We start from the raw sequence: 13,960 nt of genomic DNA, 5'->3' as shown, positions 1-13,960 counted from the left end.
ACTTAATTTTCCATCAGTATTGTGAGCTGCTAGACTTTCTGTTGACCTAACCCAGTCAGAAGCTAGTAGGCAGGAGAATCTCTCTGGGCCAGAAGCTATGTAGAATGGAGGTCCTGAGAGACAAATGGAAGAAAAGGTAGCCCATAATGGTATGATTACCTTGATTTTCAAATGAGAAAACTGAGAGTCAAAGTTAGATAAATTTGACCAAGGTCATATAGTTGATAGAAGCTATAATAAAAATCTCAAATAATCCTTAGTATTTGATCAAGGGGGGAAGGATAAACAATAGAATGAGACAAACATCATTACCTTATGTACACATATGATTACGCAAATGGTGTGACTGTACTTCATGTACAACCAGAGAAATGAAAGTTGAACCCCATTTGCGTACAACGAATCAAAATTAAAAAATTAAAAAATTAAATTTCTGGATTTGGAAAATAGCCTGAAGATAAAACATGAAGCAGATATTTACATTTGTTAATTTAGGATGCTTTACAGATATTTGTAAAATTATCCTTCTAATTTTTGTTTTTAGTTAAAAAATATTTCTATAGAACAAACAAGGAAAAATGTGTTTCTGAACATTTCCAGGTATTTTGATTGTTTTCAATAGAGTACCCTTAAGTTATTGCAAATATGAAACATGTAGACAATATTAATATAACTCTGTAGTATTACATTTTGCTTTATTTACTTATCTCTGTCCTCCATTAGAGTATGAATTTGTTAAGAGCAAGGATCATAATCATATTCATGTTTATAACTGTCCATCAACAGTGTACCTAGAAAAAAGTTAGTGCTCAATAGATATTTTTAAATGGTTGAATAAATGAATGTTTGGAAGAATATAGGTGAAATAAGGTTAAAAAAAAACCAACATATGATTACAATGATACAAACCCTCATATATCTACATAAACAAAGATAGAATTTTTACAACTAGATTTTTAATGCTCACTAGGTTTCCTTAAGTGCTGTAAAGATGTTGAGTTTATAATTTTTCTTAATAGTCAGTGTTTCATTTACTCTGAAGGAAAGGCAGTCAGTTGGCTGTATGGTGGAAAGGTGTTTATCTGTTACTCTATAAATTGACAGTGACATTTTGAAATAATGAAGTACTGTACTTAGTTAGGAATTTGTAATAATAGGTGTATTGCCATTCAAGATTACATTTATCCTGGAAGAGAGGCATTGATTGACAATAATTCACTAAACACATTATTCATCCATTTAAATCTTGAGTCTCATTAGTACCAGATTTACAGATTATGGTGTATAATAAATAATATGACCATACAATATTTGCATGAATATTCCCAGTTCATTCTTTCATTTTAATTTTTGTTCACTATAATTCATTGGTTAAAAAGAAAAAAAATTGACTTTAATTCCTTTAATACTGAGCACAAAATTTAATGAGGGTTACAGGAAAAAATCCAAGGCTCCATATTATTGAAATTTAACTGTAAGAAGTAAGGATTTTTTTGTGATTTTAGAGTGTCTCCATGAAAGTTATCATTCAGGTTAATAGAGTTCCTAAAAAAAGCTTTGTTAAATTTAAGGACTTCTTTGGGACTACATATAAATCATATTGATTTGGTATCTGCTGTATGTGTAACAAAAACCACTGTACCTTATAATTGTGAACTTGCCTTTATTTTTAAAAAATTATAAATGACTTCATGTTAAACTTGTAATTAAAATCAAATTAGTCAACAAGTTTAGAGTATGGCTTCCTAGACCTGAATTTATTTAAACTTTGGTTAAATTACATCCATTGATTCAATGATTCCATTATTTAGTACAACCAGAGGTACCTATGTACAGCATAAACCTTCCATTAAACCCAAGCCTGAACTTTAATATTTATACTGTAAATCGTTCTTCAGTGACCCAGAAAGAACTAACCTTTATATCATTGATTACTTTCTCTCTAACCAGGACATATATATTATACAAGCCTCAATTTATGACAGAAATGCCTATAGATTTTTTTTTATACATTTTTACTAAATTTTGTTGCTGTTGTTGTTGTTGTTTGGAGGATACTGAGGATTGAACTCAGGGGCACTTGACCACTGAACCATATCTCCAGCCTTATTTTGTATTTTATTTAGAGATAGGGTCTCACTGAGTTGCTTATCTCCTTGTTTTTGTTGAGGCTGGCTTTGAACTTATTATCCTCATTCCTCAACCTCCTGAGCCGCTGAGATTACAGGCATGCAACACTGCGCCCGGCAACATTTTTACTAATAATTTGGTTTTATAAAATGTTTATTGAGGGCTGGGGTTGTGGCTCAGTAATAGAGCGCTTGCCTAGCATGTGTGAGGCACTGGGTTTGAGTCTCAGCACCACATATGAATAAGTAAAATAAAGGTCCATCGACAACTAATAAAAATATTTTTAAAAAATTTATTGAGTATCTACTAAGTATGTAACATGAGTTAGGTCCTTTGGACAGAGAGGTGCTTAGCTCTTACAAGGGACTATTGGCAAAGAGAATAAGTAGAACAAGTATCACTGTGATAGTAGCCATTTTTTACTTTTATTTACATTTTACTTTTATTTTTATTTTCATTCCAAGTGATAGATGCCTCCTAACATTTAAATGAATTAATTTTTTTCATACGTAATCTTTTTTTAGCTATAGGTAATTTAGAAACCTCTGATAGTTAAGAGTATATCATACTTAATTCCTGATCTCTGTTTCATTCATTTATTCACTCAACACTAAATTCATTAACTCATTTAGAACTCTCTGTCCTAGATGCAAAGATTATTTCTTTCCAGCCTAGACTTTGAATTACTTATAGCTGAGAAGTAGTAATTATAACAATCTAGATATTAGAGATCAGAGTAGATTTCAAGGGCAGTTAAGTTGTATGTGCTTCCCACCCCCACTTTGTGTGTGTGTGTGTCTGTCTCATTTGTTTTTGGTAATTTTAAGAATATATTGGCACAATATTGGCAAAATATGCCAAAGGGGCATTCATTGCCAGCTTATTTTAGAGGGTTCTGATTTGGGACTTAAAACAGCACTGCCATAGCATGGGAAGGGTAAGCTTTTCAACTCATTATAGCTTTTGTATTGCCAGAGGAAATTGTTACCTTTGTAGTTTGCTACATGAAATGTGTAAAGTTTTTTCTCTTAAGATTTGTCTTAACTTTACTATTTTTCAGCAGTTCACTCCTTTTCCTTCCCTCAGTTTAAAGCCCTAGCATTGTTACTCCTATTCTCTTCAGAGGGCTAACAATGACAAATAAGATATAGATTCTAACTTCCGCTGCTGTTTTCTTTAAAGCAGGAATAAGTCATCACAAGACATACAGAGAACAATTTCTTTGCACAAAAACTTAAAGCAAAACTTAACAGATCAACCTTTCAAAGAATATTTTACTTTTATTCCTTTAAAATATAAAGACACACACCCACTCTCACGCATTACTTCTTTTTTTTTTCTAATATGTTTTTTAGTTGTAGATGGACCCATTACCTTTATTTATTTTTATGTGGTGCTGAGGATCAAACCCAGTGCTTCACATGTGCTAGGCAAGTGCTCTACCACTGAGCCACAACCCCAGCCTCCCACGCCACTTCTTAAAGATAACAAGATTACTCATTGCTCAGTAGTTCTGTTAGGGAAATCATAGAAGATTTAACACTCAGAAATATCTTTGAGGAGAATGGGCTGACCACATTAACTGTTAATGATTAGAATGCTAACTGGTCAGTTGAGTATACCAGAGAATGCCTTTTTACTCAGACCTCTTGATCTAATGATTTTTCTCCATAACTGGTCAGAACATAGAAGATGACAATTTCTGCCATCTTGATTTGCATATTCATTCCATAAGTATTTATTGAATTTTACTATATACCAGACAATAAGTGGGGCACTAGGAACTCTTGATTGTGAGCAAGATAGACAAGATCCTTGAGCTTTCAACCTAGAAATCACAGTAGTCTTTCAAATGATCAGGTAGATGAAGCCCATAATACCTAGCCAGGGTAAGCCAGACATGCTGTGTAAGCAATCTGACACTGTGTGTCAGAAAGTCTCTTGCATTTTTCCAAACTACAAGACAATTAATACAAGCAAGAATTAAGATAATAACAGCCACTCTTTGGGTTCCTCCTGCATGCCAAAAATGGTTCAGGTCTCTAGGGCAGAGGCTTTTGATACAATTCCTGAAATATCTGATTACCAATGTTTCCATGCAGTTAGATATGAACAAGTAATGAGTCAGTTTTGTTCATATACATTTCACATTTAACAATTGACATTGGTATCTGAACTTTTATGTTATTCATGTTATTGTTAAATTTGCATTCATTATCCTTGCTTAAATTAGTTATATATTTAGTTCCAAAAAATCATTTGTGGTCATTAAAGCATAAGAGTAATGAAGAATATAGTATAATAAATACTGCAAGTCAGCATAACATAATTCATACTAGTTGAACATTAATATAGACATAATTCAAGAATTATAGTGCTGGTATAGGAAATACCAAAACAACTGACTTTTTTAAAAAATATTTTTAGTTGTAGATGGACCAAAACATTTATTTTATTTATTTATATATATGGTGCTCAGGATCGAACCCAGTGCCTCACACATGCCAGGCAAGCACTCTACCACCAAGCTACAACCCTAACCAAAGGAGCTGACTCTTAAGTGTAATGATTTCACACTAATTGTCATTGGAAAAAAATAAGTTGATTAAGAAGTAAATATATGAAATAATTTTTTTATTTTTTTTTATTTATTAAAATATTTTTTATTTTTACAGACTCAGAAAAAGTCCATTTACCTCTGCTATTGTTTCTATTTTTCATAAAGGTATGAAGCTTTCAAAAGTTAAGCCCAATGACCTGCCTGTCTGTTAAATCAATAATTTTTTGGTTGCTGAAACAAGAGAGAAATGATACCACTGTTTAAAAATATTTTATTGCTAAAAGCAGAGAGGAGAAATTGTTTTACAAGTGTGTTCCTTGAGGAAAAACCTACACAAATACTCCTATTTCCAAGGAACTTGTAAAACCAGCTTCCAAGAGAAACATAGTGGGACCCTGTCCATAAAAACAAAAAACACAAACACAACATTCTAGAATAAGTGCAACCAAAGAATGAATTAAAATACTCAGCAGTATACCTCAAGGTTAAGCAGTCAACTTTTCATCTTTTGAGTATGGCAAACTTGTTGATTTTGAGTCTGACAGTTTATAATGGTATTTTATGGGAAATTTCTCCATTTGGGTCCTTGTTTGATCCAGATATTCAGGTATAACTAAACTAGCTCACAAGTGTATGGTTCTAGTCTCAGTAATACCTACTTGGAACTTTTAAATTGATTTTAAGTTAAAAAATCTTTAATAAAGAAAAGAGATGAAATATAAAAACCAATACACTACTTTAGTGAGTCATAATATAAACTATCTGTGAAATATCATCAAAATCAGTTACCTTCTAATTGATAATAAAGTTCATAGTATTATTTATTGTTTCTGCTACCTAGAAATTATATCTTAGAAGTTTTCCTAAAATTGTTAGTTTGTACATAGACAAATGTGTTCAGTATTAAAAGAATTAAAATCAATTTTTTTTAACCAATGAATTATAGAGAACATAAATTAAAATGAAAGAATGGACTGGGACTAAACATACAAGAATTTTATGTCCATATACTTATGCAACATAAACTATAAATCTGTTACTAACCAGACTCAACTGCTACAGAAAAATTTTTGACAAAATCCAGTATTTGTTTAATGATAAAAACACACATACAGTAGGAATAGAAGGGAACTTCCTTGACATGATAAAAACCATATATGAAAAACCCACATGTGACATCATACTCAGTGGTGAAATACTGAAAGCTTTTCTCCTAAGGTCAGGAAGAAGATAAGGATGCTTGCTTTCACCACTTTTATCCAACATAGTACTAGAACTTCTGACCAGAACAATTAGGCAAGAAAAAGAAATGAAGCATTCCAATTGGAAAAGAAGTAAAATGATCCCTATCACTGATGATATGATCTTATATGTACAAGATGTAAGGATTCCATACCAAAGACCTATTAAAGCTAACAGATGAATTCAACAAAGTTGCAGGGTATGAAATCAAAATATAAAAAGTCAGGTGTAGGATAGCAATAAAGAATCTGAAAAGGAAATTAAGAAAACAGTTTCATTTATAATAGCATTAAAAAGAATAAAGTACTCAGGTATGAGTTTAACAGAGGAGGCCTATACCTTGTACATTGAAAACTACAAACTATTTCTGAATGAAATTAAGAGGATACAAATAAATGGGGGAAAAATTCTTGTTCATGGAGTGGAATGGAATGGAAAAATTACTAATAAAATTTAGAAATCTAAATCCCCTACCCAGAACCATCTACAAATTTAATGCAGTTCCTATCAAAATACCAAAGGTACTTTTTGAGAAATAGATAAAACCATCCTAAAATTCAAATGGAATTTCAAAGGACCCCAAATAACTACAACAATGAAAGAGAAGAACAAAGTTAGAGGATTCATACTTCCTGATTTCAAAACTTAGGATAAGCCTACAATATCAAAACCAACAGTGTAGTACTAGCATAGAACTTTTAGAGAAATACATGAGGGAATAGTTTCATGACCTTGGATTTGGCAATTATGTCTTGGATATGACAGTAAAAAAACAGGTAAGAAAAGAATAGGTGGATAGATTGGACTTTATGAAAATTTAAAAAACTTTGTGCATCCAAATACACTATCAAAATAATAAAAGGGGACCAAGGAATGTATTGCAGTGGCAGAGCACTTACCTACTATGCCCAAGACCCTGAGTTTGATCCCCAGCACTGCATTTTTTTAAAAAGATAGTGAAAAAACAACCCGTAGAATGGAAGAAAGTAAAAAACCAACCTATTTTTAAAATGAGCAAAGGAATGAAATAAACACTTCTCCAAAGAAGAGGTACAAATGACCACCAAGCATATGAAAAGATGTTCAACTCATTAGTCATTAGGGAAATGCAAATCAAAACCATAATGAGTTAACACCTCACCGGCACTGTGATGACTATGATTAAAAAAAAATTGAAAATAACAAGTGTTGACAAGAATGTGGAGAAATTTGGAACCTTTCTTGCATGGCTGGTAGTGATGTAAAATGACAACCACTGTGGAAACTGTTTGGCATTTCCTCAAAAAGTTAAATAGGGCTGATGATGTAGCTCAGAGATGGAGCATTTGCCTGGTATGTACAAGGCCTTGGGTTTGGTCCCTAAGCACCCCCACCAACACACACTCACACACAAAACATTAAAAATAGTGACCACGTGAACCAGCAATCTCACTATTAGGAATGCACCCAAAAGAGTTGAAAACGGGATTCACATAGATATTTATGCACAAATGTTCATTGCATCATTATTTACAATAGCCAAAAATTGAAACCATCCAAATACCTGTCAGCAGATTAGTGGATAAACAAAACATGGTATAACCATAGAAAGGGATCATATTCAGCCATAATATGGATTGAAGTACTAATGCATGCTATAATGTGAACATTGAAAACATGCTAAGTGAAAGAAAGCAGACCCAAAAGGAAAAATATTATATGATTCATGAATAGGCAAATATTTGAAAGAAAAAAATCTTGAATTCCTAGAAATAGAAAGTAGATTAGAGTTTAGCATGTTCTGGAGCTGTGGAGCAGTTTGGGGAATTATTGTTTAATGGGACAGTTTTCTTTTGGGTGATGAAAAAGTTATGGAAGTACATAATGGTAACAGTTGCACAACATTATGAATGTAATCATTGCCACTTAATTGTATAATTAAAATAGTGTATTATTTGTTATGCTTATTTTTCCATGATTAAAAAAAAAGAACTTGATACACATAGTGCCGTGCACAGTGGTACATACCTATAGTCCCGCTGATTTGGGAGGCTGAAGCAGAAGGATCAAAAGTTTGAGGCCAACCTCAGCAACTTAGCGAGATCTTTTCTCAAAATAAAATATTAACAGGCCTGGGAGTGTAACTCATGTGGTAAAGCCCCCCTGGTTTCAATCCCCAGTGCCAAAGATAGATAGATAGATGGATAGATAGATAGATAGATAGATAGATAGATAGATAGATAGATAGATAGATAGATAGATAGATAGATAGATAGATAGATAGATAGACAGACAGACAGCAGACATACATACATAGTTTCAATTCTGGTTTTCCTATTGGAAACCAACATAGAGTGGAAAATATTCAAGCTCTGCCTTCAATCCCAAGGAGTTTATTATTCTGCATTAAATTCCAAACTTTGTCTTGTAAAAGCAAGGATTTCAGGAGAAGTACCTTAAAGAAGGGACTGAGCACGTGTTGAGTATCTGCTTTGCCAAGCACTGTGTTACTTTCTGTAAATATCTCTTTTAGTTTGAAATAATTGTTGCCCTATTGTTTTGAGATTGAGGAGGAAACTGAGGCTTACAGAGGTTAAGTAGTGGCCCACAGTCATACGACTATGTCAAAGCCAGAATATGTAGTTATTTGCTTTGCATACATCATGATACCTTGTAAAGCTGAGGTGCAGTTATATTATAGAGTCATGGAATAAATTGAATCAGTGCTCTTACCAAGATTAGATATAATCAGAATGGACTGACCTGAAAAGTAGGTCAGACTAGATTCCCAAATATCATATTCACTTGAGTAGGATAAGAAAATTTATCATAACTGTCTACTTTTGCGCATAGAAAAATGCTCACTTAAAAAAACATACCTACTCCCTCTTTGTTTACATTTGTTGCTCTTAAAATGTCTGCTGATGGATCAGTTCATCCATACCTGACACTTCAGAATAGAAGTTAATGATTGTCACAGATGAAACTAATGTAAAGAGATTTGTGACTCAACATTGGCATTACAATTCAACACACCTGCTCAGAGTAAACCCTCCACAATTTTACCTCTTTTGCCTGAGGTGAAGACTTCTTCATGGATTACAGTAACACTTTTTGACAAGCTTAAACTGGGTGGAGCTGCCATGTAATGACAGAGCACAATTGATAATATCTCAGTAATGCATTCTTTTTTTATATACTCTGTCATCATTTATTACTATAAAAGCATTCATTGTTAAATAACTAGCCCAACCTGTCTACTTTTTGTTTTCAAAAGCAATAAGGTCTAACAAAGTATATTTACTTTTCTAGTTAGGAAATAGTAACTCGCTTCGGTGACAAAAAAAAAAATCTAGTTTTTGTGTTTTCTTTTATGTACTATTGTTTTAAAAGTTGTTCTCTTAATGTTCTCCAAATAAAATTGAACACCTACTTCTAAAGTCTTGGATGGCTGTTGAGACCTTCCCACTGTCATAAACCTGGCAGACATCTAAAGAAAATGTTAATGGAAATATTCTCTCATAAATCCTTTTAATAGAATCGTAAGAAACTTACCTGTTGCACACTAACCTAAATCCCTAACTTTTGAGACATTCATGCCCCTCATGAATTTTTCCTTCCGTGGAGCCTTATGTGACCACGTTTATGAGAAGGAATTTGAAAGCTGTACTTTTTCATGTTCAATCTATCTGTACTTTGAATTTGTTTGCTACCAAATTGACTCCTTCTGATTGTTTCTGGATTAGAATAGTGTGAGATCTTGCCACAAAAAATGATAAATGTGTGAAGTTATGCGTGTTATTTGGCTCAATAGAGCTACTCTGCAGGGTATACATGATAACTATATGCAAGTTTTATCTAAATTAGTATGAGGGACAGTGTTTTTCTTTAAGGAACTTACTATCTCAGGATGGAGAGCCAAAGCATATCCTTATGAAAAATATTCCTAGCAGCAGTTTTCTTACCTAAAAAAAATTCAGAAGGATCATTCTTTCTCATCAGGAAGTCCTTCTCTAATGAGGTAAGATTTGTTGTGTTTCTAGAAAAGGGCAGTAAAATATACATGTGCAAAGTAAAAGGAGAACATTAAAAATTGAGGGGAAAGCATGAATAAAATAAGTAAGTTGAAATCATTTGGGGCCAGCCTATAGAAAGGCAAGAATTTATACAGAAAATAATAGCAGAATGAGAGATTTTTCTTCCATGAGAATTTTTACTAAGTCACTTTTATGTCTTCAAACTTTTCTCTGATCTTTATGTTTCTTATGAAAGATCTTGGGGAATTCTCTGGCAGTTTTCTTTCAGTTGTAAGCTTCCCTTGACTCCAGTTACCCCATCCAATTAACTATCATTCCAGGAAATAGGTATTTACAATATAGTATCCAAATACAGCAATGGCAATTAAATATAAGGTACAGAATTGACCAAGAAGACTTGTAGAAAAAAACATTATAGTCTTAAAGGATAATATGCAGATATTCAGCATGCAAACCGTTTGTTTTGGCCACTAAAACTATTCATTTTTTATGGACTTGCTATATGCCTGTATTGTGCTCGACACTGGTAAATAAATAGATAATATGCAAAGATTCCAGTATAATGACATAATTTCCATGATGGATATAGATGCACTGCATTGATTAGAAAGGCTGCACCAGGAAAATTATTTTAACCTGAAACTCAAAAGACTAGCAACATGTGGCAGGTGACATGTGGAGAAATGTCTTTAGAAAAAGTAAGGGTACATTTCCAGCAGGTGACTAATTTGGAGGACTCTCCTATCAGCCAAAAGGGACACAGATCATAATTAATGAAGGCTACTCATTAAGAAAAATGATTCTTAACTGCTTACTAGATAGTTCTTCAACAACAGTCATATATACCTCCCATTTCCTATTATATTCATCTTTGCAGGCTATTTTTAGCACAGAGCACATCAAAGTTAGTTACCACAAAGAAATGTTTCTCAATGTTTAGGGGGTTTTGTTTGTTTTAGCAGACTGAAGCAAACTATTCTAAAAGATTTGCTTTGGAATTCTCAGCTGCCTACTATTGTATTGAAGCAGTTCTCTGCTTGTGTGCTAAAAATACCCAACACAGCTTTGCGTAGCTTTGAGGACTTGAATTAGAGATTCCTATTGCCCTTAAGTTTAAAAAGAGAACATGGAGGTGCCTGATATAGAGCAACTCTTACCTAGTACTGATGGGAATACAAAATGCAAGGCAGTTTGACAGTTTCTCAGAAAGTTAAAAATATATTTAATGACCCGCAACCCACTCCTAGGTATTACTCTAGAAAAATAAAAATGTATATTTATACAGACACACACACATAACCCCTGTACATAAATGGTCGTAGAAGCTCTATCAATAATTACCAAAAGTCGAAACAATCCAAATGTCTATCAGTGTCCTTCAGTTCACCTTCAGTAAGTGAATGAATAAATAAACTGTTATGTCTCTAAAAGTTCCATATTTTTTGGTTCCATCTTGTGATAATTTTGAAAAGAAAAAAAAAAATAACTAGGGACAGAGAACTGCTCAGTGGTTGCTGGAGGATTCAAGGGAGACTACAACTACAAAGGGATATGCTGAGGGATTTGGGGGGATGATGAAACTGTTTGTATCCTGAATGTTATGGTGGTTACATAAATCTATATATGTGTTAGAATTTATAGAACTGCATGCCAAAAGCAATCTGTCTTACTGTATATTTGTTTAAAGTAAAATTTTTAAAAAGGAATATAAACAGGTCTATTGAATTGGCTTTAAAATGAGTTTTTAAATTATTTTTCTTTCATTTTTAATAATTCTGTGGTGCCTATGATAATAGCTATCATTATAGGCATAGGATGGGGTCATTTGCAAATTCTGCAAGATGGGTATTATTTCCATTTTACTGGGAGCAAATTATAGCACAAATTATTTAATGACTGACCCAAGTTATGCACTAACTGGAAAGAAATTGTACTTTGTAGACACCAGGACCACACAGTCTTTAGAGATACAGATTGGAGCCTTTGGAGTGGCAGTTATCATAAATATAGTGCAGTGACTAGCATCACAGTCACCTGAGGTACTTAAAAATACATTCCTGGGGAAGTAGGGCTAGAGTTCAATGGTAGAGCACTTGCCTAACATGGAAAAGGGCCCAGGTGTGATCCCAGTACCATAATAGACAAATGCATTCCTGAGTCACTGACATATTGAGTTAGTTTTCAGTTTCCTCTTGTATAAAATGCAGATAATAAGAGTACCTATCTTCTATGCATGTTTTGAAAATTAAATAAAATATGTGTTAAAGCATGTACTGATGGCTGGGCATGGTAGTGCATGCCTGTAATTCCAGCTACTTGGGAGACTGAGACAAGAGAATCACAAGTTCTAGGCCAGCCTGGGCAACTTAGTGAGACTTGTCTCAAATTTTTAAAAAGGGATGGAGTATTAGCACAGTGGTAGAACACTTGTCTAGCATGCACAAAGCCTTGGATTTAATCCCCAGCAGCACACATACACACACACACGCACACAGATGCATTAACACCTATTATTTTTATAATAAGCACTGTATAAATAAATCTTATCCGTTTTATTCTTTACTGAACTGAAACTTTTAGAGTTCATTTAATTTTACTTCATCATTCTACAGTTGAAGAAACAGATAACTTCTATAAGTTATTTGTCGAAGATCATTTATAGAGTCAATCCTATTTCAATTTTTTTTTCTCCTTTTAGTGTTATTTTCTCTTAAATAAAACATTTTTCTTATAATGGCACATCCAGTAGATGAGAGGGTTTGAAGGAGATTTTCAAATGATTTTGAATTCTAGTATTTTGTTTTTAAATAATATTTTCTTTTGAAAAAATAATCCTTCATACTTTCACTAGAAAAAATGCTTCCTTCTCATTTTCACCTATTCATAAAGCTTTTATATCTTATCTTATATGTGTGTGTGTGTGTGTGTGTGTGTGTGTGTGTGTGTGTGTGTATTTGATTACACTCCTGCAGCAAGTATAAAGGATTTATCCTAAGGAAAAGACAGATTAAAATAACTATATGTAAAGTACAAAGAATACAACCTAGGGATTCTCTTCACTGTAATTATTCCAGGTGTAACTGAAACAAAGAGCATATACTTTGTAATCCTGAACTAGTTTGTTCACACAAAGCAATAGAAATACTCAGCTTTGCAACCCACCCAAAGTTTTTGTGAACATCTCTCACCTGGGGAGGGAGTAAAACTATCTATGCAACTTTGTAATTCAGTAATCAATTTGAATGTATAGCTATGGGTATCTAATTACTATTTACTGGGAGACTAAACTATAGAATTTCACTTTGAAAGTCAGGACTAGCCATCCATGGAGAACAAACCATCATATGCTTCAGAGCCTCTTCACATTTGCTTTACAAAATAACATACTTTTATCAAGAAAGGAACTGTCTTAACACCTGCCCATTCTCTCACTACATTACTTTTCATTTTGGAGGAACTACCTATTACCCATTCATGTGCTTTATCTTTAATCACTGAACAGGTTAGCTGGTAAATACTTGCTCTGTATTTCAGCCCAAGAATTCTTTCAGTGACTGCCATGTGATAAGTCCAGGCCAACTATAAAGAGTGACACAGTTTCTACCCTCAGGGAGCTTGCTACTTTATAAATGAGACCTCAGTTTATGAAGCAATTAGGGAACAATTAGGTTCAAAATGGATAAACATAGTCCATATACAAGTGGAATGGAAGGAAGTTTGAGAGTAAGAGAGCCAAGCAGGATAGAAGAATCTAAAGAGAAATATAGTTTGAATTAAGCCCTAGGTAAGTACTGAAAGTAGCTCACTGTCTCATGAAAAATAGCTATAAGTTATACTAAGAACTTGCATGCCATATTGCTTGAATTCAAATACTGGCTTTTTTCCATGTAGCAACTGTATAAATGAGAAAAACCACTCAATCTTGTTGTGCCTCAGTTATTTACTTCAGTCAGAGCTACTTGATAGGTTGTTGTGAAGATTAAATCAGTTGATACAAGTCTAAGTCAAGTAC

The 13,960-nt window shown here is 33.3% G+C and overlaps 1 protein-coding gene across 1 annotated transcript in view; it reads left to right on the top strand.

Moving 5' to 3' along the window:
• FAF1 (Fas associated factor 1) overlaps positions 1 to 13,960 on the top strand; it is a 488,868-nt gene that overhangs the window by 394,767 nt on the left and 80,141 nt on the right. The window lies entirely within an intron of this gene.

The sequence above is a fragment of the Sciurus vulgaris genome, assembly GCF_902686455.1.
Source record: "Sciurus vulgaris genome assembly, chromosome: 1".
Taxonomy (NCBI): domain Eukaryota; kingdom Metazoa; phylum Chordata; class Mammalia; order Rodentia; family Sciuridae; genus Sciurus; species Sciurus vulgaris.
The sequence above is the reverse complement of the archived record's forward strand: the minus strand, read 5'-3'. Positions and strand labels throughout refer to the sequence as shown.